Source organism: Jaculus jaculus, chromosome 7, assembly GCF_020740685.1.
Source record: "Jaculus jaculus isolate mJacJac1 chromosome 7, mJacJac1.mat.Y.cur, whole genome shotgun sequence".
NCBI lineage: Eukaryota > Metazoa > Chordata > Mammalia > Rodentia > Dipodidae > Jaculus > Jaculus jaculus.
In genome coordinates this window covers 85,354,091-85,378,495 of record NC_059108.1, presented here as the reverse complement: position 1 = coordinate 85,378,495, position 24,405 = coordinate 85,354,091, and the positions used below count along the sequence as shown (strand labels likewise).

Here is a 24,405-nt window from a genome sequence, read left to right as displayed (position 1 = left end):
CCGAGGGGCAGCTGTGCCCGCGCTCACCCACCCCTAGAACTGCACTTCCTTTTTTTCCCCCACCCTGATCCAGGCTAATGTGCAATACCAGCGTGTCTGTGTCTACCCACGGTGCCCTAAGCACCTCACAGATTCCAGCTTCGGAACAAGAGACCCTGGTTAGGCCAAAGCCATTGCTTTTGAAGTTGTTAAAGACTGTTGTATTTTATCTTGGCCAGTTTATTATGACTAAAAGATTATATGATGAGAAGCAGCAACATATTGTTTATTGTGCAAATGATCTTCTTGGAGATTTGTTTGGAGTGCCAAGCTTCTCTGTGAAAGCGCACAGGAAACACAATGATCTACAAAAACTTGGTAGTAGTAAATCAGCAAGAGCCATCAAACTCTGGAACATCCATGAGTGAGAATGGTTGTCCTCTTGAAGGTGGGAGTGATCTAAAGGACCCTGTGCAAGAACTGCAAGAAGAGACGCCTCCATCTTCAGAGTTGGCTTCTAGACCCTCTACCTCATCTAGAAGGAGAACAATTAGTGAGACAGAGGAAAACTCAGATGACTTAACTGGTGAACGACAGAGAAAGCGCCACAAATCCCTTTCCTTTGATGAAAGCCTGGCTCTGTGTGTGATACTGAAAGATCCCCCTCTCCCCCCCAGGGAGACCTTCACTCAAGTCTCGAGTACCACGCACCCAAAGACACACGGGAGACCCAACTTGCTGCAAAAGCATGAAGCTGTATTCGGGAAACCAGAGCTCTGGGGTCGACAAGTATCTCATGCAGGAGACAGAGGAGTCGACCCTGAGCCCTATTAGGTGTTTCTATTTTTTTTTTATATATTTTTTGTTCATTTATTTATTTGAAAGTGACAGAGAGAGAGGGAAAGAGACAGATAGATAGGGAATGGGCGCGCCAGGGCTTCCAGCCACTGCAAATGAACTCCAGACGCGTGTGCCCCCTTGTGCATCTGGCTAACGTGGGTCCTGAGGAAATAAGCCTCGAACCGGGGTCCTTAGGCATCACAGGCAAGCGTTTAACCACTAAGCCATCTCTCCAGCCCTAGGTGTTTCTTTTTATAGGGTTTTTAGCAAGGAAGAGAAAGGGGAGCGTGGGGGGGGAGGTTTACAAGGGTATTTGCCAAGCTTGTACAGTTATGTCTACATAACTTATTTGTGCATAACCAGAGTTTAAGTCCTTGGTCAGGCTGTCTTGGGCAACTATTTTATTATTTTGGTTTTTCTCAAAACTGTATTTTTGTTTTTCCCCTTCCCGGGTCATAAAGTTTAGGTTGACCCGAGCAACCCATATCTTGGGCTATTCGCAGTCTATCTTTTAGCCTATTTTTTATTTACTTCTGAATATACAGTTCAGGCTGTCCCCTACCTGTAGCAACCAGCTATTTCTTCACCAAGTTTACTTTAAAATTTTCCATCCTGCCTTTCAATACGGGAGCTGTGCTGTGAAAGAAGCAGTGGCAGCGAGTCCACAGAGGCCCCCTCCAATCAGGAGCTTGATGATGGTGTAAGAGAACATTCGGGTGATTGGTTGGATCAAGATTCAGTTTCTGATCGATTTAGTGTAGAATTTGAAGTTGAATCTCTTGATTCAGAAGATTATATTAGTGAAGAAGGTCAAGAACTCTCAGATGAAGATGATGGGGTTTCTCGAGTCACAGTGTATCAGGCAGGAGAGAGTGATAGAGATTCACTTGAAGAGGATCCTGAAATTTCTTTAGCGGACTATTGGAAGTGTACATCCCGTAATGAAATGAATCCTCCACTTCCACCACATTGCAACAGATGTTGGGCCCTTCGTGAGAGCTGGCTTCCAGATGATAAAGGGAAAGATAGAGGGGAAATCTTTGAAAAAGCCAAACTAAAAAACTCGGCTCAGACAGAAGAGGGCTTGGATGTGCCTGATGGTAAAAAATAACTGCAGTGAACGACTCCAGAGAGACATGGATTGAGGAAAATGATGATGAAGTCACGCAAGCCTTCCAGTCTCAAGAAAGTGAAGAGCATTCTCAGCCATCGGCTTCTAGCAGCGTGATTTGTAGCAGCCAAGAAGACTTGAAAGAGATGAAGAAGGAAGAAACACAAGACAAGGAAGAAAGTATGGAGTCTAGTTTCCCCCTTAATGCCATTGAGCCTTGTGTGATTTGCCAAGGTCGACCTAAAAATGGTTGCATTGTTCATGGCAAAACAGGACATCTTATGTCGTGCTTCACATGCGCAAAGAAGCTTAAGAAAAGGAACAAGCCCTGCCCAGTGTGCAGACAGCGCATTCAAATGATTGTGCTCACCTACTTCAACTAGCGGCCTCCCCAGAAAACAGTTCTGTATCTCTTAACTACATAACCCGGAAAGTTTAGACCACATGGACTTTACTTATATTTACATACCATGGCAAGGAAAATCTTAGTCTATGTAAATTTATTTGTAGTATAATTTATCCCCCTTGGGAGTAAGAATTGTGAAAATTCCTTTTAGGAAAATTTCACTTCTGTTTCTGTTTATATTTGGGTTTTAATGTAGTTTACAGGGACTGGATAGCTCATCTTTCATCCTTACCCTTTATATTTTAAGTAATTTCTACTTACGTGAGAGGTATCTTGTTTTTTTTTTTTTAATGTAAGTAGAACATGTAACTTATTAAGTACCTTTCATGTAAGGAATAGAAGGACGTGTGAAGGTTTGAACGTTTAAATTTTAGACACTCAGACACTGTTTAGTTTCTTTTAGAAGTTGTGAGTTACATGTGGTGCTGTGTAAGCTGAAGCATGCATGTGATTTTCTAGAAAGACTCATTGCTATTTGCAGTGTGTGGGGTAGGTGCTACTTCCAGTTGAAAACACCTTTTTGGACTTAGTTATGTGTTTTCTCACAGTCAACAGACCTATGCTTTAGGACATTTTTAAAACCCAGTGCCTTCTGAAAGATTAATTCAGATTTGAGAACTATTCATTTTAAAACACAAATGCTATTCTAAGATGACGTCTCTAAGTAGATTAGCCTCTTGATATATAACATAAGAATTTTGAGCAAAATAGTGAAAATGGCCCTCGATTTAAGGCCCGGTTATTTTTCTCCCATGTATGACATTTATACATGTTCAGGTATGGAAATAAAATTAACTGGACCATAAGTTCAGGGTAGCAGAAAGATAATTTTGTATTAATGGTACATCTTTAGTTTAAATTTCAGAAAAAGAGATGGGCATGGTGGTACACACCTTTAATTCCAGTTCTTGGGAGGCAGATGTAGGAGGATCACCAAGAGGTCAAGGCCACCCCGAGACTACATAGTGAGTTCCCGGTTAGCCTGAGCTAGAGTGAAACCCTACCTCAAAAAACAAAACAAAACAAACAGAAACAAAAGCAGCCTCCCCATCATGACTTGAGAAACAACAGAAGGAACCAGTACTTGAGCTTGGGCAGTCTTAAAACTGAAGCCTTATTCATTTGGAATTTATAGTAGAGTCTCATTGTATGTCCTTGTGGATTACTAATGTCTAAAATTACAGATTTACTATATATATATATTTATTTGCAAATAGATGATATTAAATATTTGATCAAGAGTTGAAAAAAATAAAAAAATAAAAAATGAAATTGCTTTTAAAAGTGTATTGCTGGAGGGATGTCTTAGCAGTTAAGGCATTTCCCTGCAAAGCCAAGGGATCCAGGTTTAATTCCTCAGGAGCCACATTAGCCAGATTGCTCTAGGGGGTGCACGAGTCTGGAGTTCATTTGCAGTGGCTAGAGGGCCTGGTGTGCCCATTCTCTATTTTTCTCTCCCGCTTTCTCTGTCAAATAAATAAAAATATTTTTTCAAAAGCCTATGGCTGGAAAAAAAAAAAAAAAGCCTATGGCTTTCTGGGCACTGTGGTGTATGCCTTTATTCCCAGCACTTGAGAGGCAGAAGTAGGAGGACTGCCATGAGTTTGAGGCCACCCTGAGGCTACATAGTGAATTCCAGGTCAGCCTGGGCTACAGGGAAACCCAACCTCGAAAAAACAAAACATAAGAAACAAACAAAAAATGCCTATTGCTGGAGCGATGGCTAAGTGATTAATACACTTGCCTACAAAGTCAAAGGACCCAGGTTCAATTTCCCAGGTCCCATGTAAGCCAGATGCAAAAGGTAAACAATGGAGTTCATTTGTAGTGGCTGATGGCCTTAGCAATGCAATCGCTCCCAAATAAATTAATAATAAAATATTTCAATTTTGTTTTTCTTTGTTAATTTGAGGGCAAAAGACAGAGAGAGAGAGAGAGAGAGAGAGAGAATGGGCACACCAGGGCCTCCAGCCACTGCAAACGAACTACAGATGTGTACGCCGCCTTGTGCATCTGGCTAAGGTGGGTCCTGGAGAATTGAGACTCAAACTGGAGTGCTTAGGCTTCACAGGCAAGCACGTAACTGCTAAGCCATCTCTCCAGCCCCCAAATAACATATGTTTATAAGCCTATGACAGGAAAAGTAATATCCATAGGTGGATAAACTAGTAATCTAGTTAAGTGAATGTATTAATACATGTAAAACCAGCCTCTAAATACTTATGTTTATGTGTTTGCATTAATTCTACTGTCACTTTTGGTTTCAGAAGCTTATCTTTTCAGATGATGACAACCACTGTAGAAACTCAAGCCTCACCAAAGTGCTAAGAACTGGTGATAGTAGGGTGTTCCTCACTAAGTGAGACATCTGTCACTCCGTCTATGGGCCATTATAGAACAGGTGGTAGGAAGAATCTAAGGGCCAAAGGAAGGGGAGGAATGTTTTGCAAAGCTCATCCTGTCACAATGTCACTGTGGCAGTGATGATACCACCTACACAAGACCGACATTAACAACAGGGGAAAAGTAATGCCATCAAAATAGAAGAGACGCTAATTGGAATGAAGAAACTCGGTGGAGGGGATGTCTTGCTTTCTTACACACATCTGACTAAGTCCCCAGTCTAGTAATTCAGCATGTCACCTTCAGAAATGTGGCCTTTCAACAGGTCATAAAACTGGACGTGGTGGCATGCGCCTGTCTTCCCATCACTTGGAGATGTAAGGTAAGGAGCTCAGGGCACCCTACACAGTGAGGTAGAGGACAGCCTGGGGTACATGTGACTTTGTCTCAGATCATCACAGTCACCTCAATGTGACCCTTATTACCTGTGCAAAAGTCTCATTTCTGAAGATGACATAGTGAATTACTAGACTGGGGACTTAATCCCATGTGTGTAAGAATGCAGGACATCTACATATAGACCATCTATCATCCCCTCCCACCACCATCTGTTTTTCCTCCCTGTGTCCCCTCCACCAAGTTTCTTCATTCTGACTAGTGTCTCTTCTATTTTGATGACATTACTTTCTCCATGTTGTTAATGCAGGTCTTGTGTAGGTGATATCATGACTATCACAGTGACACTGTGACAGGATGAGCCTTGCACGGCACTCCTCCCCTTCCTTGGCTCTGAGATTCTTCCTACCACCTCTTCTATAATGGACCATAAGGGGTGTGATATAGATGTCTCATTTAGTCAGGAACACCCCACTGTCACCAATTCTCAGCTCTTTAGTGAGGTTTGGGTTTCTATAGTGGTTGTCACCATCTGAAAAGATAAGTTCTGTAACCAAAAGTGATAGTAGCATTAATATATAGACATAAACATAAGTTTTTAGAGGGTGGTTTTATATGTATAATACATTCACTTAACCAGATAATACTAGTTTATCCATCTATGGCTATTACTTTTCCTGTCATAGGCTGTTAAAAAATATTTTATTTTTATTAATTCATTTGAAAGTGAGAGACTGCGTGTGCTATGGCCGTCAGCCACTACAAATGAATTTCATTGCTCAGCTTGTGCATCTCACTTACATGTGTCCTGGGAACTAGAGCCTAGTTGCTTTCATTTTGTAGGCAAGTGCCTTAATCCCGAAGCCATCGCCATCGCTCCAGCCATAGCCTTTTTCTTTCATTTTCTTTTGTTTTTTGAGGTAGGGTCTCCTCTAGTCCAGGCCAACCTGGAATTCACTATGTAGCCTCAGGGTGGCCTGAAACCCAATGTGATCATCCTATTCAGGCCCCCCAAGTGCTGGGACTACAGGCATGCATCACCATACCTGGCCAGCCATAGGCTTTACAAAAGTATTTTTATTTGACAGGGAAATAGGGAGGGAGAATGGGCACACCAGGGCCGCCAGCTACTGCAAACGAACACCAGACGCATGGGCCCCTTGTGCATCTGGATAACATGGGTCCTGGGGAATCAAACCGGGGTCCTTTGGCTTTGCAGGCAAATGCAGTTACAGTTACAGTTGTTATAAATATGGTAAATAAGTATTTTAACCCTCAAATCCAACTTTTAGACAACTAGTTTGGATACTGAATGCACTCCAGTGAAGATGACAGAGGAAGTGTGAGTGGACACACTGGCCTTCTTGACTCAGTTATTTCACAGTAGACACAATAAAAAAGGGTGCACAATAAATACATGCAATTTTTTAGGTCAAGAAAAGCACAGCCATGGGCCTTGGGGCAGTTTAAGGAAAGGGTATCTCAGTGGGCAGACACAAAATCATGTTTGCTGGCAATACTAGAAGATATTCCTGAGTCTTGAAAAGAAAGGCTACACTTTAAAAGTTGGTATAATTTTGATATAATTGTTTAAAGTTATGGTTAATATAAATTTTGTTTTTTCAATTTTCTAATTTCTTGAAATATTAGTATGCACATATGATATTGCATTGCAGTTCAATTCTAAATAAAATGTTTAGTCAGACCACATGCTTTTTTAAAAGCTATTTGAAATAACACATCTTTATATGTTGATAATGGGGTTCTCCTAGGTGACCTTTCTTCATTAAATTCTTGAATGTTTTTGAATGTATTTTTTGAAATTTATAGCCAAGATAGGTGGTATACACCTGAAATTCCAGCACTCAGAAGGCTGAGGCAGAAGGATTTATGTGAGTGTGAGGGCAGCCTGGCTACATAGCAAGTCCCAAATCATGGGATGGGGAAGAAGGAGAGAAGGAAAGGTCTTACCATGAGAAGGAGGCAGGGCCACTCATTGTTACAAGGTCAAGGCTCTGGGCATTACCTCCCCTCCTCTACTACAGTGTGTGGTTTGCATTTGGATAAAAAGCAGAGAACACAGCCATTTCGTGTTCAGGCAGCATGAAGATGTGTTTGTGTATATTTGCATAGATAGGGCCCGTGTGCGCGTCATGTTACTTCCTTCTGCAGATTTTACTTCATGCTTTGTTAGCCTGAGCTCAGTTAGGATGGTTAAGGTATGATGCAGCCACATGATAGAATATTGTACATCCACTAGCTTATTTGCAATGGGAAGTTAATGTTATATGAAAATATTGCATAATCCAACATACATGTAAATCAGTAGGCAGTTATAAAAGGACCTGGAGAAAATATGCCAAATATTAAACTTTTCTGTGGTGCTAAAAAAAAAAAAAAAAAAAAAAGGCAAATCTGACGATCCATCAGATTTAACATATAATTTATTCTGCTATGGAAGGTGCAATTAGCACTTGTGGTTCAGGCCTATATACCATTATTTGGTGAGTACTGAACTGATGTAATCCCAGTTACCTTTTGGGATGATTTTGGTCACAGTTATGGTGCGCTCCTGCTTGGGTCCGTTTTTGGTGCACTGTGGGTTCAAGTAGGCTGGCTGGGAAATTGGATTGCTGCTCTGGTCACAGGAGCTGGGTGCTGTGAAATACCTTCCCCAGGTCTCTGGTTCTTGCTGGTGCTTGTGCTGGCAGTAGGGGAGTGGAGGCTGTGGATGGTGGCTCTAGTCCTCCCATGGTCACGTGATCCTCTACCTTGTGATCTGCTACCCCATTGTTTGCTGTGGTCTGATATCAGGAGCCACAGCTGCTCTTTGACCTTGGGAACTAAGGGTGTTCTCTTATCTCTTAATACAAAGGAGATCTCGTGATCTGCAGCTGCTCTCTGACCTTGGGAGCTAGGGTGATCTCTAATCTCCTAATCTCCTGATCCTAAAGCATTGTTTAGTACACAGCCTAGGTGGAGTGGGTGCCTGATAGAGGGATTAACATATGACCCTGCTGAAACTGACCTTAGGCACATAAGCATTATCAAACAAGTTCTGTCTTCTATATATAAGCTATGTCTGCCTGAACACCTAGCATGGTCTCCTTCTTGTGTCTGTTTGCCTTCTCCCATTCAGGTTAACTTCTCCTCGGGTCCTTGTTCAACTCCCCGCTGGCTGAGGCAGTCTTATCTTCACATTTCTTGAGTTTGTGAGGAGCTCCAGTGTGAGTGGAAAATCCCCTCATCTGGTTTTTCCTGTGGATAAAGCCGAGCCTTGCAAGTGTGGTCCCACGGTCGTGCTGCTGCCGAGGACCTGGAGCTGCCATGAACCTGCTGCCGCAGCTGCTGGTGACGCTTCTGCCTGCCTATGTGGGCTTCAGATGCTCTGGATCTCTCCTACTTCTCTGCTGCCATTGGTAATTTCTTATACACCTCACTCTTTAGAAGAGTGTAAAAGTAAATCTATGGAAATTTAGACATTTACACAAAAGCTACAGAAATTTGTATTACAAAAAAGTACATTGTTACAGCTTTCAATGTATACTTGAAAATCTCCATCTAAATGAGTAACACGTGTATAGCCTTAATAATAACCAAGCTGAGAAATACAAATTCAGTAACCATGTGGATCATGAATGGGAACCTAGCTCTCCCACCAGACATGAGGGAATTCTTCATTCTGAAAAGAAAGATAATGTCATCTCAAAGGCTATGGGGGAAAATTCATATTGAAACAGTTGTTAGGCAAAAGAAGACTAGGAATATACAAGGCACAACAAAGTCAGAGAAAGGACAAGAATTAATACATATGTTTCAATAATGCAAAAATAAATCCTGCAAATCACTATAAAATTGATGTCATCAAAATAGGGGAGAGCCTAGTTGGAAAGAATAAGGGGGTAAGTGGTGGGGGTAAATGAGGGGCAGCAAAGGGGTTGTGGTGATAGCAAATTATGATCATGGCATAGTGAGTATAATTATGGAAACTGTCAATAAATAATTTTTAAGAAGAAACCAAACTTACTAAAAGTTTGGAATGTGTGATGTGAGTTTTGAGAGACCTTGTGTGGCAATTCTAGTCATGGGAGGCACATTTCAAAACTCAGCCAAGCACATGTGAAAGCACAGTGGAGGGCGAGGGAAGAGACACACCGCTGACTCAGCATGTGCAGCCCGTGAGCATGTTCATAGTGGTTTTGGAAGATTGTAAATTCTGTGGGAGAATGTGTCATTTTGTACATTCCTGTATTGGGTCTTTCGCCTTTGTACAAGGTCAGCTTCCTGATATCCAAGAGGAAAATGAACCACAAGTGGAAGGTCTGTCAGTGAAAGAAAAGACCAAGATACCATCAATACATAAAAAGGAGAACACATTATCTTATTCCACGGAGTGACAAATGAACACTTTCAATGTTTTTATAAATACTTTTCTTTTGAAGTTTTTTAAAACCATCCTTATTTTCCTGTGCTAGTCTTTAGACTCAATTCCTACAGCACAGTAAGAAAGTCATGTATAGTCACTTGGTGTGAGTGAGTGTGTGTGTGTGTGTGTGTGTGTGTGTGAGAGAGAGAGAGAGAGAGAGAGAGAGAGAGAGAGAGTGTGTTACGCCACCATTAATTAAGTTGTTTGTCTTCCTTTTCTATGAATAGAATTCTTGTCATGGAAAAAGAGCATCCCTCTTTCAGTTTTTACTGTATAAATGATGTAAGAAACATTGTTTTTTTTCTGATTATACAGAGAACACTGTTGGTAATTTCTAAAGCTTGAATGAGATAGTAGTTTTATTCTTGTCCTTTTGTTTCTTTTTTTCATATTTTATTTGCTAATTTGCAAGAAGGGAAGAGAGAGAGAGAGGTAGGACACACACAAGTGCCAGCAAATACGGTGCACCGCGACCTCCCCCCTGCAAATGAACTCCGGATGCATGCATCACTTTGTACATTTGGCTTGATATGTGTTCTGGAGAATTGAATCCAAGCCATCAGGCCTTCAAGCAAGCAACTTTAACACTGAGCCATCTTTCCAGCTCAGTTATTCCTCTATTTTGCCATATCAGATAGCAACTGTATTTCTGCCAAATTGATATTTGAAGCTTGTCTCAAACTATTAGTTGTAAGAGTAGACAAAATTATAAGGGAGTATTACTTAAGTGCTACTTAATAACAGTCTCTGTCAGTCTGTTAATGTTCAGTTACAATCATAGCCACTGTGCATGGTAGTGTACTTTGAACCATCATCTTTGTGATGACGTCCTTCCTTAGTTCCTCACTGAAATCATCACTTTTTTCTTTAATCCCTTCCCTCTTTCATTCTCTATTTCCTTCACATCTTCCTTTCTTCCATTTTTTTTTACTTGGACTTTTATGTTCTGAGTGCATGACATGTACTATGCAACAGAAGAGGACTTACTTCATTGAGTTTCAATCACTAATATGATTGATATTCACACTACAATACTTGAGGTGTGGTTACAAATTGATTTATCTTACCAATGTATCATCAGTTTCATTGTGTTATATTTTATTCTACTGTACATTTTATTATTTTATATTGCTAACTTAAATACCTTTTTGCCTTCATATTTGTAAGGAGCTAAAAGTACTGGAAACACCCCTACACCAAGATAGGATTTCCAGACTTAGTAATTCAAATCAAGTAATTTGGAAAACATGAATAAAACTGAGAACTTATGTATTTTTTGAGTAGATTGATATAGCTAAGATTCAAGTACATTTCCCATCACATCACATGTAAAATTAGGTTATGTGTAAGCTCTTCTGTGCAGTGTTCCTCCAATGCTATGGATCGTCTGATAGATGGTCACAACAATGACTGCTTTCTTAAAGCAACGGTTTTATAGCAGATCCCACTACTTACAACATTTGATATTGTTTAAATGATTTTTTTAATTTTAATTTATTTACTTGAGAGTGACAGACAGACAGAGAAAGAGGCAGATAGAGATAGAGGAAGGATGGGTGCACCAGGGCAAACAAACTGCAGACATGTGCGCCCCCTTATGCATCTGGCTAACGTGGGTCCTGAGGAATCGAGCCACGAACCGGGGTCCTTAGGCTTCACAGGCAAGAGCTTAACCGCTAAGCCATCTCTCCAGCCCGAACATTTAACATCTTGATGATATTTGCATTGATTGCTCTACTTACCAATATCTGTTTGCTGTATTGTCTGTATCCTTAACATGTCTGTAGTGTTTTATTTCTCAAGAAATACAGTTTCCTAGAATTATTGATTATGCTAGATTCTCTTGTTATTTATTTTCCTTTCTCATAGCTAAGTTAGAATATATCAAAACCCACACAATTTCAGGATTTGGGAGACTTATCTGAATTTAATATGTAGCCATAATGCCCTTGAACACATGTCCCTTAACATTGGGGCTAGAAGCCTTACTTACCTGTCATCACACAGGTGAACAATCTTATAATAAAATGGAAGAGAATAGTGATATTTCTGAGGAAAAAATGAGACAAGTACACAAGCAGGTCCATGTTAGAATGTAAGATTTGAAATAGAAGAGGTTCCTGGAGGAGCAGGTGTGCTTTGGGTAGTACTAAGCACTGTAGGAAAGATGAATATGACAACAGAGTGACAATACAGGGAATGTGCATACAGGATGTTGAACTTAACAGGGTATAAAGGTACAAGAACATGTAGAATTCAGCATGGCATGGTGGTGCGTGCTTTTATTCCACCAGCCAATGTTGGGAGGTTGAGGTAGGAGGATCACCATGAGTTCAAGTCCACCCTGAGACTACATGGTGAGTTCCAGGTGAACCTGGGCTACATTATATTTCTATCTCAAAAAAGTAAATTAAAATGCAGAATACACAAGTATTCTAAAAAAGAGTGGTTTTTGTTTAATAGTGGAAACTGATAACATTTGAGGTTAGTGTTGAACAATATTAAAACAATTTGCAGTACCCGAAGAGTCTCTGTACCAGTGAAGATTGTGCAAATATATGCTTTGGATCAATTTAGAGTACAACATAGGGAACTATGAATGCTAGCAGAATACAAGTTGGATCTATGGCCCAGAGGCGATGACACATGAGGGCCATGTCCTTGTCATGTGCAGGATGGGGAGGACTGGCTGAAAACACGGTTCAGAACTGTAATAGTTAACCAGTCTATTCTGAGGCCTTCTTACTGAGAGTCTGTTGAGGTTGTAAAATACTATAGGAAGGAAGACCTGAATTCGGCTTTTCCAGTAATATTTCCTCTTGGATGTCTATATGTGTGGTATTATTAATACAATTATTTTCTTGTGTATATGTCATATGTAGGACAAACAATTGCTTCTAAAATGGGTTTTATTCTCTCTTACAATGGTATGGCCAGTAAAAATATGTACAGTTTTTTTTTTTTTAATTGACTTGAGTAAATATAGCTTCATAACACAAAAAGATTCAGAGACTCCCTGTTCTGTTTGGGGTAAAGGAAATAGTAGGGTCTTTTTATATTTTTGATTTCAATGCTAAAGACCCAGGACTGCCAATTTTTAGCTCACAGCTTATTCACTAAGATACAGGGTATAGAGAGGGAAAAGGATACATTTTAGGCTTGTTCTGTCATTGTGGTCATGTCAACTCAGGTAGCTGCAAGATAGGTGAGGTAGCAATTGGGTTTTCATTTGAGACTTCAAGAGACACTATTTGTCTGAAAATATTCCTGGTCTTTGTCTATCACTCATTGATATGGAAATATGATTAAATTCATTAAATATTGCATAGGATAAGTTTTGAAGCAGAGAAAGTGGTAATAGCCTATTTAACAGCTTATCTTTAAAAATATTCATTAAGAATGTCATTTAGTATGCAGCCAGCTGGTCTTTCACTTGATTTTCAGAAGAACCCAAACTCATCCATGATTTTATGTTTTTTTAAAAATTTTTTATTTATTTATTTGAGAGCGACAGACACAGAGAGAAAGACAGATAGAGGGAGAGAGAGAGAATGGGCGCGCCAGGGCCTCCAGCCACTGCAAACGAACTCTAGACGCGTGCGCCCCCTTGTGCATCTGGCTAACGTGGGACCTGGGGAACCAAGCCTCGAACCGGGGTCTTTGGCTTCACAGGCAAGCACTTAACCGCTAAGCCATCTCTCCAGCCCTGATTTTATGTTTTTATTCTGAAGGCTTTCCAAGTGTCTGCTCCACCTGATCCTGGAACTTTAAAATGGGAGCAATGTGCCAGGCGTGGGGGCACATGCCTTTAATCCTAGCACTCGGGAGGCAGTGGTAGGAAGATTGGTGTTAGTTTGAGGCCACTCTGAGAATACAGAGTGAATTCCAGGTCAGAGTGAGACCCTATCTTGAAAATCACACAAACAAGCATACAAATAAAATGTGGAGCAATGTCATGTACATACAAAGGTAAAATTCTCAAATATGAATAGACTTTTCCTTTCCTTAGTATGGATAATTTTAGCCCGTATTCTTAAGTTTGGTAACTGTTATCATTTTACATTGACCACTAGTGAGAGACAATCGTGTGTATAATTGAGAGTAGTTGACTTTCTCCTTTGAACAGTCAGTACTCTGAGAACTCAGAGGCTTAATAAAACAAACCAAAGGAAAATACAAAATGACAGGTATACCTGACTGGGCATACATTTCCTACAATAAAGTAAATTTGAAATTTAGTTAAGGATTTGTGGGCTTAAATTTATCTTACTGTAATTTAGAAATCATATTAATAAATAATTTTTAAATTTCCTTCCTTTATATAGTTGGGGGAGCAAGAAAGAGTCTATTTTTTTAAAGGATTAGCCTACTTTTTGTTTAATTTTTTTTATTTTTATTTTTTATTTATTTATTTGAGAGCGACAGACACAGAGAAAGACAGATAGAGGTAGAGAGACTGAATGGGCACGCCAGGGCTTCCAGCCTCTGTAAACGAACTCCAGACGCGTGTGCCCCCTTGTGCATCTGGCTAATGCGGGACCTGGGGAACCGAGCCTCGAACCGAGATCCTTAGGCTTCACAGGCAAGCGCTTAACCACTAAGCCATCTCTCCAGCCCAAGAAAGAGTCGAGAGAGAGAGAGAGAGAGAGAGAGAGAGAGAGAGAGAGAGAGAGGGTGGGAGGGAAGGAGGGAGGGAGGGGGAGAGAGAGAGAGAGAGAGAGAGGGAGAGAGGGAGAGAGAGAGAAGACATATGGGGAAAGAGCCATCCAGGAAAGACAGAGAGAGATGGACGCAGTATGAGAGCACCAAGGCCTCTTGCCACATCAAACATGTGGTGCTGGGGTATTGAACCTGGGCTGGCAGGAATTGCAAGCAAATGGCCTTAGCCGTGGAGCCATCTCCCACATTCTTTGTTGCTCTTTTTAAGGAGTGAAGCTAGAGTCTAATTTCTCTCTTTATCTCACTCTTTTCTCTCCCTCTCATTTTTTATTTGGTAATTTTTTGTTTTGTTTTGTATTTTTGAGGTGGGGTCTCACTCTAGTCCAGGCTGACCTGGCATTCACTATGTAGTCTCAGGGTGGCCTTGAAGTCATGGCAATCCTTCTACCTCTGCCTCCCAAGTGCTGGGATTAGAGGTGTGCGCCACCATCCGTGGCTTTATTTGGTAACATTTTTATTGAATACATAATTCTTTAACATTTGTTGTAATATGTGGCCTCCCCCATCACCTTTTTCCTGGGGGGCCCTCCTCACTAGATTTCTGGGTGTTCACTGTGGGGTGATGTGGGCCTGTCTCTGGGGGTATTATGTTTCAGGGCATTTATACCTGCTTTTTGGCTGTTACAACCTACCCATCTCTTCTTCCTCAACAGTTGCTGCGCCTCAGCAGGTGGTCAGTTAGCGCTGACTGCTTTGTAACCTGCATGTGTCTGCGATGATGTGCTTCAGTTCACCACAACGTTGCTATTTTCCTAGGTGTAGAAGGCTGCCTAGTATTTTCTTCTGGATCCTAGCAGATGTGGTAGAGGTGGCCCATCTCGTTGTGGGTATTCAGCAGTCTTTCCTTGTTTTCATGGGTCATGGTTCTCTCCAAAATTCCCTGCTATTTATAAAACATTAGATTCTCCCAGCAAAGGTGAGAGCAGTTTTGATTAAAAGAGACATGTCCAGGAGCTTGAGAGACACTTTAACAAGGGAATCCACTCATCTTGTACAGGGAATGCTGGGGCATCTCTCTCAATGTTGTGGTTTTCCTGACCATCTGGAGATGGCTTGGTTTTCCATACCAGATATGAATTCTCTTCCACTGAGCAGGCCCCATGTCCAATTGGAATGCAGTTGCTCACCCAAAAAGGCTGTTTGCCACTACTGCACAAGTGTGTATTCTTGTCTTTGAATGGAACACATAGTTCCTGCAGCACTAGTTTTCCACTAACGCTTAATTATCCACTTGGTGGACAGGGCATGGTAGTACGTGCCTGTCATCCTAGCAGATTTGGGGCCAGCCTGGTCTACATAGTGAGTACCAGGCCAGTCAAGGCTTGTCCCTAAAGCATAAAATAAAATAACAATTCACCAGGTGATACTTACATCTAAGCAAATGATAGAATTTAGTCATTTTACCATTTACAAACTTCAAGAAAATGCTGGGCGATGTCTCCACCCCAATATATTAAAAAAAGAGCACACAATAAAAATCCCATCCAATTTAAGAGACAAGTGTTAACATAAATGGATCAAGTCTCAACAGTACAGTATGCCTTCACACATGAAAATGAGAAGAAACAACTTTAGGAGAGCCAACTTCAGTCCTATCTTAACACTTCACAGGAGCAAGATGTTAGATGGCTCGCTTTGTACAAGGATGATTTGAGAAGTTGTAATAAGGTCTTAGCTGCTACCTAGGAAGCCTGTTCAAGAATCTCTCCATATCAACCACGCAGTCGGTAAAGTGTGACTCGAGAGACAGAGTGAAATTGCATCAGGTAAAGACCCAGCCACCAGCAGTTGGCACAGATCATTCCTCAATTCCTAGTGACTCTAAGTTAGAAGTCCCTGTGCTCAAAGACCTTGGCTGTGAAAGCAGATACCAAGACACCGTATCAGGCTACAGCGGAAAACCCTGTCTACTACTGACACCAGACTACGCTTTACATAAGCAGTGGACTGACTTTAAAGCTAACTAAAGGGCATTTCATATTCCTTAAAATGAACAAAGCTTAAAAAATTACGCTAGGTCAATATTAACCTTCTTATGTCACTAAGTAAATTTTGAATGGGCTACCACCAGTGGTAAACAGAATACTAGGTACTTGCTATGGAAAATAATAAATCAGGCTCCCCCCACCGACAGTACAATGTTTGCGTGTAAAGTGCTTGTTTTATTTACAAACTAGGTAGGTAAACGTTGAAGCCTGATTTGAGACAGTAAGGCTAGCATTTCAACTGCCCGAGGAAGTGACCACTCAGGGTAAAGCCCAGCCTTCCAGTGAATGCCAGGATGAAGTCAGGGGCAGCCAGAAGGCTTGCAAAAGACAACAAGGATACAGTCTTCTCTAAGAATCCGAGTAGCTTTTGTTTTAAATATGCCTTTTCTTTCCAGGTGACACCACCAGCATTAGTGAACAGGATTGGTTGAGGTAGCTACATGGTTTTACAGATGCCGTTAATCAACTTTAATGACAATGCATAGTGTAGTTGGATTAACTGATTGTTCATAACAAGGGGAGACGTCAGGAAAAAATACAGAGCCCATCTCCAGTCAGTTCACTTAGAAATCAGCATCCAAGGTATAAGACTTCTTTGTTGGGCTTGACGTCACTCCTGACCTCTCATACTCACCTGCTCTCTTCTCAAAGAAGTTAGTCTTGCTTTTCAAAGTCAAATCGGTTTTCTATTCTGAAAATCTTATTAAACCCAGCTGCAATATAAGCCCGTCCACCGCGTTTTCAATGTACTGCTTCATTAACGTGCAATTCACCCCTGTGAGCTTCACAGGCAGGCTTCTGTGAGGAAGTCCTGTTCCCTCCTGACAGCATTAATAATTATTTCCTAAACTCGGTGCTCTGATGGTCTGTGTACCAGGTGCTCGAACCCCAGATGGGCAAAATCACAGTGTTGACCTTCATCTCCTCGAATAAGCTCCTTGGAAAAAGTGAGGGCAGCAACAGTCCCTGTTACTTGAGCCCACAAAAGATTCCTTCCACAGTAGTAAGAGCTGAAACACGTTCTGCAAAAGTAGCGCTTTTGTCCCCAATCCAATGGAAGGTCCTCGGACTTCTTCAAACAGGCATTGAAAAAGAATTCCATTTCTTTGGAATCTTTAATATAAGTGTCAACAAGGAGCCTGTATATCTCAGAATGTATGTTTCTCTAGCAATTTGGAACCCAGAGAAAGAGCGGCCTCTGTAATGTGAAGTCCTTGGCTAAATCGGTCTACCAAGTTTCCTTTTACATGCCGTCACTGGTCGCAAAGAAAGCCAGAAGATGAGATATAAAATATCTCTGCTCAGGAGTCAGGGCTCCCACTGCTGAATATCCTTGGAAAGATGCACCGGCTCAGCGGTCCAGAGGTAGGCCTCAGCGTTCTTGCACATCTTCCTGATAACCTGGCACTGGAGACCCTGGAGGGAGGAGAGCGGAGGGAAGAGGGGCCAGGGCGGGAGGCGGGACCAGATCTTCCCATTGGACGAGCCTGGCCCCGCCCCCGGCGCTGCCCGGCGTTCGCGCGTGGGTGGGACTTCCGGGAAGCTCCGGAAGCCGCGGCCCTCCGCTGCGAGGCCTCAGGCTCAGGGGCAGGATAGCCAGGCCCTCTCCGCGGACACGACTCCGGACCCGTCCGCCGGCCCCGGCCACCGAGGGGGTGAAGCCCGAGGAACGCTGCGGGCGGCGTCGCTGTCGCCGGGACGCGGGAGAGCAGTGTTCGCGACCTCCGCCACAGTGACTGCTGGAGGCCGAGCCCCGCAGCGCCCTGTGGCTTGGCCGGTGACCTGGTCTCCTCAATGTTCCGCGTTCACGGATAACATGAATCTTGTAACCACACTTCCCCAGCATCTTCTTTGGGCGCCAGGTTTGCCTTGGGCTCCGACACCCCGCTAACCCCTCAGACCATTGACGAAAGCCAAGCCTACAAGTTGGGGCTCTCTGGAGGCAGGCCTATCATTTCTTTTATATCTTTGATAGTTTGCAGTGTATGCTTCCACAGCTTAGCCTCATTCTATTGTCAACAGTTTTAATAGTTTTGATGCTATTGTAAATCATATAGTGTTCGTGATTTCATATTCAGACGTAAGTATTGTTTTTGCATGTTCATAAGGTATCCTACAAACTTTATTATTTCAATATTTCTGCCATTCCTGTGTAATGAACACAATGAATTGTGGTTAATTTTAATTGTCACTAACACTGATCAATTTGCAGAGCCTAGGATCATGAATTTCTAAGAATATACATATCAAATTACAATGAACTAATCACAAATTAGAGTAACTACAACAAAGCCATGAATAACAAATGTCAGGGAAAATGGAGGCTATGAATCCTCATCAATACCAGTTAAAACTTTAAAACACTGAGCCATCTTATAAATGATTTAGAGATTCTTATGCCTGTTACTCATAGACTCACAGTGGGTCCAAAAGTTTATGTCAGTATGCTAAGTGGTAGACAACACTGGGGGCCCCAGAGAATCAAGAGGGCACTCATAAACATTGCCTTAGAGAGCAGATGGTCCTGAGCTCTCCTGCTATACGCAGTTGGCCTCAAGCCCAGTTTGCAAGAGAAGCCAGCTCATCAAGCTAGCAGTAGCCCAGGAAGCATTCACTTGGAGAGCTGAAAGCCCTGAGCCTCACTGTGCAGGAGGGCTGCTCCCTCTATCCACCCCCAACCCCAAGGTGCAGAGGAACTCCGCATCTGGAGCTACCACAGTGGGCTCCAGCACTGGGCATGACTCTGTATCCTTCCAGCCCACGTTTAGTCTGACCAATGGAAAGCCCAGATCTGAGATCTGTAAGAAAAAAGGATTTTCTTTTCTTTTTCTGTTTTCGTCTCCTAAATACGAGTGTCTCAGTATTCTTCGGGCTGTCCTGGAACTTAGTCTGCATTCAAGGTGAGTTTTGAGCTTAGCCAACCACCTACTCCTGCCTCCAGAATGCTGCGTTAGTAGCAAGTGTCATGTATCACCACGTCCAGTCAAGTCCATCACAGAACTTGCTCTTTCCTCAAACACAAAAAGAGAATCAAACTGGCTGACATGGGGTGCCACTATTACAAACTGACACCTAAGTGGAGAATGAAAGGATATATATATAATCTGGTACCCCAGCCCTTTTCCTTTTCTGTAGATAAGAAGGCCTTTATTGTGTTTTAAATTTGCTTTTTAGAAAATTCTTCTCATACTACTTCTCCTGTACCCCTTTCCTCTGAGGCATTCCTCTGTAGGGTTATTGGTATTTGAGGGAGAAACCCCCTGATTCTGGGAGTTATGTGGGCAAGAAACTTAGAAACTGTACGGCTAATATATTTAGATGAAAAACAATTTATTTATTTATTTGAGAGAGAAAAAGAGTAAGACAGAGAGAGGAGGAGACAGATATAGAGAGAGAATGGGTGCTTTGGGCTACTAGCCACTGCAAACAAACTCCAGATACAGGTGTCATCTTGTGCTTCTGGTGTAGATGGGTATTAGGGAATTGAAAATGGGTCCTTAGGCTACACAGGCACGTGCCTTAATTGCTAAGCCATCTATCCATCCCTATATGGCTGCCTTTAAATGGATACAGTTGATTGAGAATGAGTGAGGAGGTTCTGACACTCCAGGACTCCAGGAGATCCACCAAAATGTTGGGGTCACCTAGGGCAGTTAACCACTGCTTGTGAGATAAACCCACCCTACTTTCTCTTCTATCTTCAACAACAAAGATTATATTATGAATTATTCAGTTTATTTAGGGAGAAATCTTGAGGTACATTTAAAGAGAATTTACAATCCTTGAGAAGCCTGGGCAGAGGTTTGGCAGTGCATTAATAATCATAATTACACCTGATTATGGCTTCTTCCCAGGGATCAATGATTGTGCCAGAAATATCAGTAGAGAAAGAGGCAGGGGTCAAGGGAGTCATCACTTCCTCAATATTCGTGCCTCATGGTAAAGATGGCAGGTCCAATTCATGGGCTTGAGATCCCATTGATGCTCAAAGCCCACAAAAGCTCCGATTCTCTCTCTCACTTTCAGTCCTTTACAGACATATCTCTCAGATCATTGAAGTTATATTATGCTTTCCTAGAATACAGGCTTTTACTAGAGAATAAGATAAAATGGGTAAACTGAGTCTTAAAATATTTATTCAGGTTTCAAACTCCTTAGAGAACATAGGCTTGCATTAGAGAGATTGCTTAGTGGTTAAGGCACTTGACAGGGATGCCTAAAGACCCATGTTCAACTCTGCTGATCCCATGTATACCAAATAACCAATAGGGAGGCAAGTGCAATCTCCCACATGGCCACTAGGTGGCAAAAGCGTCTAGAGATCAATGGTAGTGGATGAGACCCTGTGTGGCAATTATGTCTTTCCCTCTCCTCCTCTCTAAAACAATATGGAAAAAAAAAAAAACTTAAAAGGAATATAGGCTTCAGGGGTTATATCAAATAGTAAGGGGTTACATTAAATTGTTACAGAATGTGGACGCAGTCCGATTGATTCATCCGTGCCTGGCGGTGGGCGTGGGTGGTGGTGGGAGGGGGATTGTGGGGGAATGAGGGATGGTGTCCTCAAGAGAATTGACCCAGAATCCCCGGAAGAAGATCTGGTTGCCCTACAGCAACAGCCGGCCGGCTCTGCACGCCTGCCAACCAACATAGTGTTTGCATGACCAACTGCCCGACACTCATCTCCATGGTGGGCCTGCCTGCCAGGGTCAAGACCTACATTTATGAGACGCTGACCCACTACCTGAACTGGATTGGTGTGCACTCTCAGGAATTCAACGTTGGCCAGTATCACCAGGACATGGTCAAGACGTATAAATCTTTTGAGTTTTTCCTCCCAGACGATGAAGAGAGCCTGAAAATCCAGAAGCAGTGTGCTCCAGCAGCTCTCTGTGACATCCGGGGGTTTCTCAGTGAGGATGGGGGACATGTGTCAGTTTTTGATGCAACTAATACCACCAGAGAATGGAGAGCAACCATCTTTAATTTTGGGGAGCAGAACGGCTACAAGACCTTCTTCATTGAGTCTATCTGTGTGGATCCTGAGGTCATAGCTGCCAACATCGTGTAAGTGAACCTGGGCAGCCCTGATTATGTTAGCCACAGAGGATTACATGAGGCGCATCGAGTGCTATGAGAACTCCTATGAGCCACTGGATGAGGACCTGGACAGAGATCTGTCCTATATCAAGATCATGGACGTAGGGCAGAGCTACATGGTGAACCGTGTAGCTGACCACATCCAGAGCCAAATCGTATATTACCTCATGAACATCCATGTGACTCCCCACTCCATCTACCTGTGCCGGCATGGGGAAAGCGAGCTCAACCTCAAGGGCCAGATTGGCGGGGACCAAGGACTATCTTCCTGGGGCAGGGAGTTTGCCAAGAGTCTGGCTCAGTTCATCAGCCACCAGAACATCAAGGATCTGAAGGTCTTGACCAGCCAGATGAAAAGAATCATCCAGACCACAGAGGCATTGGGTGTGCCCTATGAGCATTGGAAGGTCCTCAACGAGATAGATGCGGGTGTCTGTGAGGAAATGACCTACGAGGAAATTCAGGCCCATTATCCACTGGAGTTCGCCCTGCAGGACCAGGACAAGTACCGTTACTGGTACCCGAAGGGTGAGTCCCATGAGGACCTGGTCCAGCGACTGGAGCCTGTCATCTTGGAATTGGAGAGACAGGAGAACGTGCTGGTCATCTGCCACCAGGCTGTGATGCGCGGCTTCCTGGCACACTTCAAAGACAAGGCAGCAGAACAGCTGCCCTACCTCAAGTGTCCCCTGCACACGGTCCTGAAGCTGACCCTTGTGGCTTACGGTTGTAAAGTGGAGTCCATATTCTTGAACGTGGCAGCTGTGAATACACACTGAGACAGGCCTCAGAATGTAGACATCTTCAGGCCTCCGGAGGAATCCCTTGTCACAGTCTCTGCTCACCAGTGACTACATGCCATCCACTGAGGCCCCTGTGCAGGAGTTGGTTGAGTCTCCACACGATGTCAGTCCAGGTTCCTCTCGTGTTTACATTAGGGGCATTGTCACCATGCAGGACCACTGTGGAAGCTGTGCCTGGCTGGTAGTGCCCAGAGCCCTCAGCCTAGCCCAGGGTCTCCTTGTTGACAGCCAGCGACAGGGTTGGATATGGCTGCTGATATGCTCAGAATCCCCAGGCTATTTGCTGTGCAGCTGGTTGAGCTCCTCCTTTGCCCCACTTTCTGGCCCCTTTGCTGTGGCTGGCAGATAGATGGCTGCTTTGTAAAACGTGCAGCCCTAAATGTGAAAGGGAACCTCTCACGGAGATGTCCTCACTGTGGCTTAGCTGCCTGGGTGCACAAGGCAACCCCTGGCCGGGCTCTTCCTGTCCTCTTCATAGCCAGGTCTTCCTGGGGTGCTGAGTATCTCCTACTCAAGGCGAGGCCAACTCTCCCCATACCTCCCTTCCAGGAATGGAGCGCTGCAGCCGCTGGCCAGGCCGATTGGACAGTCGCCCACATTTGGCATTCCTCGAACAGCATGCTTGCTTTGGCACATTGTGACACTGAAGGGAAAGGGAACATTGGAGGTGCCCTTTCCTGACTTCTACCAAGGCCTATGCCGAAATATGCCCAGCTGTTCTCAAGAACTGAACTGGGCGAACATGGAAAGATGGGCCAGCTGTCCTGGTTACCTTCACTTTGGTGCACACACCAAAGTGCTCAAGGAGCCTGGGCTCTCCTTCCCTGGTCATTGTCACCTCTGTCCACACAGGACTATGCACCGCAGGCAAGGATGTTCTTTGCTGTGAGTGGCTCAGAGCTACCCTTAGTCCTGTTAGCTCCTCCCTGGTGTTTGTTACCGTCCACATGTTGCACTGAGGAAGGAGGAAAACAGGCCTTGGTGGCAGCCACTAGCCCAAGGAGAAGTCCTCAGCCCGTCACAACTTTGTCTCATGTCATGGGAGTCTGATAAAAACAACCTTGTGGAGCCTCTGAGTTCTTGTAGGTTTATGCAGCCGATTATGGCTCAGTTTCTCAGCTAGCCAACAGACTGACATGCAGGGCTGGAACCCATACCAGTGGCTGGTGCTCTGCTGCCCACAAACGGGACCTTGGTAAACCAGATCCCTGCATCCAAGAGCCTTTCCAAGTCTGGGCCTTTTCAGGCTTGCCACTCCCATTGTCTGTCTGTAGCCTGCAGAGTCCACCAAGCCCTAAGAGAAGTCAGTGTCCCTGGTCCTGACAAGTGGCTTCCCTCTCCCTCCCTTCTTCCCTCCCTCCCTTTTCTCTCTCTCCCCCTCTCTCTCTCTCTCTCTCTCTCATCAAAGCTGTAGACAAACAGGAATAAATGTCTGGAATGAGCCTGACCCTCTTTGGCTCGATTCCTGTCAGAGCCCTAAGCCCCATCTTGGGTCCAGAAGACCATACCATTGCCTTTGGGACATGGGGAGTGTAACCTTTGCTTTTGTGTCTCTCCAAGTTTGGGTGACTTCTGTCATCTGGACATACTTGTTAGCCATAGAGAATCCCTTTGGTTGGCAGCTGTGAATCTACCTGATGTCACCTGCAAAAAGACCACCGAGGCCTTTTATCTCTGCACGTAGGGGGAGGCGGGAGCCACGTTATAAGAGGGACTGCATGGGGCAGAGGTGTGTCTGGGAGTTAGGGCATGCATGGGAACAGCCCCTCCCTCAGCTGCCTTGGAGTGGCTGCAAGGTGCCTGGGCCGCAGGCATCATCCTGCTCTCCCTAGAATGAATGGCGTTGGATTTCAACCATGCATTGCACTGTGTCCAGCATTCTTTGCAATAAATACTTTTTAAAACATGAAAAAAAAAATTGTTACAGAATGTTGTGGAATCCCAGTCGATGGAGTTTAGCTAGCAGGTGATGTGGGAGGGAAAGGAACAGCATGTATTGCGAATCTAAGAGTGGCTTGTTTATTTTGAGGAAGCACCTTTCCATGTAACCCAAGCTAGCCGGGATTTCATGATCCTTCTAGGGTCACAATTTGAAATTTTAGAGGTGTACAGGAGATTCCCAGGACCCTCAAGTTTCACATTACTTTAAATGAGTTTCACTCAAAGACTGCTTTCCGCAGGCCCTAAACAGAGTTTGACTAGAACCCTTGTCCAAGTCTTGTCTATGTTTGACATTTCATGGGAATTCTAGTCAACCATCTTTGGAGAGGATAGGCTGGAGGATGTGGCTCAGT

At 43.4% G+C, this 24,405-nt stretch overlaps 3 pseudogenes; 2 read left to right on the top strand and 1 right to left on the bottom strand.

The window, feature by feature from the left end:
- The first annotated feature begins 77 nt into the window (after nt 1–77).
- LOC123462096 lies at nt 78–2,313 on the top strand (annotated as a pseudogene).
- A 14,458-nt stretch (nt 2,314–16,771) lies between these two features.
- On the bottom strand, nt 16,772–18,054 carry LOC105945107 (annotated as a pseudogene).
- Nucleotides 18,055–20,762: 2,708 nt separating this feature from the next.
- LOC123462097 lies at nt 20,763–23,911 on the top strand (annotated as a pseudogene).
- Nucleotides 23,912–24,405: the final 494 nt, after the last annotated feature.